We start from the raw sequence: 5,512 nt of genomic DNA on the forward strand, positions 1-5,512 counted from the left end.
ATGTTTTGTCAAAGATTCCCACAAAGGTGGACGCCTAGGAGTGTACAATAGGTGTAAGGATAGTCATTCAACAATTCAAGCACCCCGTGGACCGTGTTAGGCGCTGTGAATACGATGCCCACGCTACAGTGCCCTTGCCCTCACGGGGCTCCCCAGTGCAGATCCGGGTCACAACCAAGGATACAAATCACCTGCCTGAGTTTGACTTCCGCGCGCCCAGCTCCGGGTTCCCGCAGCGCTCGAGCGGCGCCGAGTGTAAGGCGCGATAAAGAGCGCGGGCCCGGCGCGCCGCCGAGATAAAGGGGGTGCGGCCACCCGGCTTCCCCAGTGTCCCTTCGTCCCGCAGCAGCCAGACGCCGGGCTTTTTCCGCAGATGGCGAGGAAACCGGGGCGCGCCCGCCGGCCCCCACCGCTCCGGCCCTTTATGAAGCGCCCCTAACACATCGTCGGCAGAGTCTGCGTCGCGCGCGCTGACGGGCTGCTCGGGCTCCGTGAGGGCCGAGCAGCGGTCCCCGGGCCCCATCAGCCGGGCTAGCTTTCCCCGCTCCTGGGCCCCTCTTGTCCCTTCCTGTCTCCCGTCCCCTCGGCGCGCGGAACCTCCTCACACTCCCTCCACACTTCTCCCCAAACCTCTTCCCTCGTGAGCACAGCCTGGGGGCGGGGCGAAGCCTCCGGACCGCGCCAGAGTTCCAAATCCCGCGAGATTCGCCTGCTGCCGCGGCTGCCGCCTCTTACCTCTTTACCTTTGACAAGTCGTTGCCGCTGCAGCAAAAATAAAGGACGCGGCCACCACAGCCGCTGCGGAGCCGGGCTCGGGTCGCTGGAGCCGCGCCCCACCTCGGCCACTCCACTGCCGCCCACGATAACGCCTTCTTGTTTGCCTTCCAGCTGCCTGTGAAGGTGCTCGGCTGACGGAAAGGCCGCCCCGGGCCGTTCCGGGGCCGCCTCGGAGCGGAGCTGTCGGGGTCCTGGGTAGGCGGCGGGCGGAGCGTGAGGGAACCCTCTCGGCTAGGGCATGGGGGAACCCTGGGAGATCTCCTGCGTCCGGGCCTCAGTGGCGAGCCGACCCCCGGGTGGGGCCGAGGGACCCGCCCCTCCCGCGGTGTGCCGCGTCTGCCCCGCGGCCCCGGGGTCGCACCTCAGACCTTCTCCCACCACTTTATCCTCAACGAGCGCCCCTCCCCCGCTAGGGCCAATGCCGGGCTGGAGGGCCCTGGTCCCAGAGCCGGGGAACACTGCGACCCTGGCGTCCCTGTCTGCGGCTGACTTTGAAGAGGTGGAGGTTGGGTCGCCTCTGCCTTTGGGTGGTGGTGGAGGAGCTAGTTCTGTGGTCGCGCTTTCTCCACATCTCGTTTCCAATAAAGTCACCGTGTATAACGCCTTGGCTACTAGGTTCGGAGACGCTCCATGTGTAGTCTCCAGGTTGGGATGAGGATGTGGATGACAGGAGCTGTCCCGGAGAACGTGGTGATGGGTAGCAGGCTCCTGGGAGCTAGTGCTACCAGGAGGTTATCCGAAAGGGCTGTGCAGCGCAAGGACAGAATATGCTTCAGTTTAAAAAAGAAGTCTGTAATTACTTTGACGGTGTGGATAATCAAATAATAGGAATTAGTGAATGTCTTAACAGGCGTTTTTTTCTCCCCAGAATAGTTATTGGGTCATTCTTTCATGGGACTTCCCCATTCTACATACAGTGTGTTCTGAAAACGTTTTATTTGAATCATTTCTTTGGCATGCTTGATTAAAACTGGTTATTATCATCGTTGTACTTTGTCATCACTTTCACTTTCATTGGGCCTTTTTCCAAAATTGTTAGCCAGATGGTTTTTTAATTTATTTTATTTTATTGGTACCGGGAATGGAACCCAGGACCTTGCGATTGGCTAGGCAGACGCTATGCTGCTGAGCTATATCCTCAGCCTTTAACCAGATGATTTTAAAGATTAAACTTTAAAATATTTCTATTTGGATCTAGCGAATATGTATTTTTACAGTTCTACTTGTGGTGGTCAAGTGTTTGTGGAAAGTAAAGAAACTATAATCACAGTGGAGTAAAACTTGCCTTCAAGTTTTATAAAGTTGATTTCCACTGTTTATTTATTTTTGTACTAGGGATCAAACTCACAACCTCACGCTTCGCACACAGGTGCTTATGCTATTGAGCTAAATCCCCAGCCCACTGTTTATTTTTAAAATAGACCAAAATTATGTGATGTTTATGTTTATTTGTTTATTTTTAGTAGGTACTGGGAATGGAACTCAGGATCTTGGGCTTGCTAGGCAGATACAACACTGAGCTACATCCTCGGCCCTTATATGACACGGTGATTTTTGTGATTAGATTAGAAAGGTTGTGCCTTTGATTAGATATGTTTCCATACTTCCTGTTTATACCAGCAAACATGAGTGTCCTAGGTGTCTGTGTTATGTATGTATGTACACATATACGCATATGTGTATTCTGTACCTGTGCACGTTTATCTCGGAAGTGAGTTACATGTTATATTCCTTAAGAAAAGACAACTTTAGACAGGGCAAAGAACAGTAAGTCATAATAGTACTCCTAAATCACATGACAGGATTGTGTGGCAGAATGAGATATCTAGGGAAGTTGGAAATGTGGACACTTATAAAAATAGGATGGATTGTCATCTGTCTGAGGTTGTCATTGGAATGGATTAAGTGGCCTTTTAAGTCTCCTTGTAATTCTAAACTTTTATGAATTTTGCTTTCTCGAAAGTGTTTATCATTTTGCTTCTTAAATTTCCTGTTAAGCTTTTTACATGTGACCCTTATTCATTCATTTGCTGATCATGTATTTCACTCCCAATGCAGACATCCTAGTTGTGTGTTGGGGAAGAAAGCAAATATGAATGCATTACTTAATCTGCTCATTCATATGGACATCTTCTGAAAACCCCTTTTGATCTAAAGCAATTTCAGGGAATGTTTTGCTGATTGGGCTGTATGTTGGTTAGTAGATGCACATAATAAATAGTAATACAATTCTATTTTCCAAGCAATTTTTACCCAAAAGAATGAGACTGAATTATCCCTTAATATTTTAAACAGGAAATAAAAGAATACTGGATACATTGAACACCTGTTCTAAAGTTCAGATTTTGGTCCTGGGGATATTGCTCAGTGAACTGTCTTTTGCTGGCATATGTGTGGTCATTGGTTCAATATCCAGCCCTGCCCCCAATCAGATTTTCAAAACTTAAGGTGACAATAATGATGACATTATGATTTGGTGATTTGGATAGTGGGGAGAAGCTTATTTAGGATAACAGCAGACTTTTGAAACAAGTTGAATTCTGTAGTTGGACAACTTTATAAGTGATAAACTTTGTTGAAGATAATTTTTTTTTCAGTGCTGGGGATTCAGTCCAGGGTCTTGCTACATTGCCCAAGTTGGCCCCTAAATTTTGATCCTCCTGTTTCAGCCTCAAAATAGCTGTGCCACCATGCCTAGCTGTAGTATACTCACTTTTGGAATGCTCATCCTAAGTTAGAAATCATTTATACCCTTTTGCAGCATACAGTTCTGGTTTTTAGTGAATTTACAATATTGTGGAACTGTCACCATCACCTAATTCAGAACATTTTCATCATCCCCCAAATAAACTCTGTGACCATTAGTAGTCATGTCATATGTGCCTATTCTAATCTACTTTCTGTCTGTGTGGGTTTGCCTATTATGGGTATTTTGTATAAATGGAGAGGTATATGTGGCCTTTGTGTTCGCTTCTTTTGGCTAGCATAATTTTTTCAAGGTTTATCTATGTTGTAGCATGTATTAATACTTCAGTTTTTTAAATGGTTGAATGATATCCATTGTGTAATGTATCACATTTTATCCATCTGTGTGTCAGCTGGTGGAATTTGGTTTTCTACCTTTTGGCTACCATGAATAATGCTGTGAACATTCATGTACAATTTTTTTTTTTTGTTGGATATATGCTTTTAGTTCTTCTGGCAATATACCTAGGAGTAGAACTCCTAGGTTATTGATTACTGTTTCTTTTTTTTCTCTTTGTTTTTGGGTGCTGAGGATTGAGCCCAGGACCTGAGACAGGGTCTCAGAGCTATCTCTGGGCTACATCCTCTGCCCTATGCTTAACTTTCTGAGGAACTATAACAGTGTTACGGGTTCCCTTCTTAGGTGAAGGGTGTATTATGTTGTTTTGCACTTCAACAATTCTTTTCATACTCTTTATTTTTTTTTTTAATTTAGAGAAAAAATACGGAAAGCTTCACGAACTTGCGTGTCATCCTTGTGCAGGAACCATGCTAATGTTCTCTGTATCATTCCAATTTTAGTATATGTGCTGCCGAAGTGAGCAGTATTCTATTTTTTTTAAAGGGCTGTTGTTACTCCAGTGTGCACATGTATGTTAACTCAGCCATTCAATGGATGGGCAGTTAGAGTGTTTCCTCTTTTTTACAACTGTGAACAATGTGACTATAGATGACTTTCTTGTGTTTTTTTTTTTTTTTTTTTTTTTTTTACACTGATACCAGGGATGGAACTCACGACCATGTACTTGCAAGGCAGGCACTTATGCCCCTGAGCTAAATCCCCAGCCCCGACTTTCTTGTATTATTAGACAGGTGTCTTAAGGGGGAGATTCCTATGAGTAGGATTGACAAATAAAAAGTTAAATGTACATCTAGTTTTGCTAAGTAATCCTAGTTTTTTTTTTGTCTTTTTCTTTTTTATCAGTACCGGGGATCAAACTCATGACTGTTTGCTTACAAGGCAGGCGCTTATGCCGCAGAGCTAAATCCCCAGCCTCTTTTTTTTGTCTTTTTTGAGATGAGGTCTCACTATGCAGTTGAGGCTGACCTTGAGCTCACTTTGTAGCCCAGGTTGGTCTCGAACTTGCAACAATTCTCCCACCTCAGCCTCCCGAGTGCTGGGATTACAGGCGTGAGTCATCACGCCTGGCTCAAGTAATCCTAGTTTTCCTTCACATAAGTGGTACCAGTTGCATTTCCACTAGTAATGAATGAAAGTTTCTGGTTTTTTTTCCTACAGTCTATCTAATGGAATGTGTTGTCAAATTTTCCAATATCTTGATTTCATTCTTTCAATTTAAAAAAATGCTCTGTAGTCTTTCCAGTGGTTCCTAGTGGAAGGGCATTTAATGCCTGTGGTTAATAGGTTCTTACAGCTTGGAAATAGAATGCATTATTTGCTAATATGGTACTGAAACATAATTATGTGCTGGTGAAACTGATTCAAATGCAATTTTTAGCCTACTTTGACAAAATCTTTTGTATTTAATGAAAATATTGCATTGACTCATTATACTTGTGCTCTGAAATAATTATGTTGTTTTGCAAAGGATATCTGAAATTGTAAGAAAGTCCTCTAGAATTTGTGTGTAGATACAGTAGCTGTTGGTTCACACTGTGTGCTGTGTTAAGCAGTATACAGCTGTACATACTGATACCCATGTTATGGCAGTTATTGTGACTAGTAATGCCATAATTAATGTGAAAGCAA

The 5,512-nt window shown here is 44.6% G+C and overlaps 1 non-coding gene across 1 annotated transcript; it reads right to left on the reverse strand.

Moving 5' to 3' along the window:
- Positions 1-4,240: 4,240 nt before the first annotated feature.
- Positions 4,241-4,347, reverse strand: LOC111756113 (U6 spliceosomal RNA). Its single transcript, XR_002790604.1, has one exon. It is a non-coding gene; the product is annotated as a U6 spliceosomal RNA (small nuclear RNA).
- Between the last annotated feature and the right edge of the window lie 1,165 nt (positions 4,348-5,512).

This window comes from Cavia porcellus, unplaced genomic scaffold (genome assembly GCF_034190915.1).
Source record: "Cavia porcellus strain 051 isolate PalLab524CR breed Dunkin Hartley unplaced genomic scaffold, mCavPor4.1 scaffold_17, whole genome shotgun sequence".
Lineage (NCBI taxonomy): Eukaryota > Metazoa > Chordata > Mammalia > Rodentia > Caviidae > Cavia > Cavia porcellus.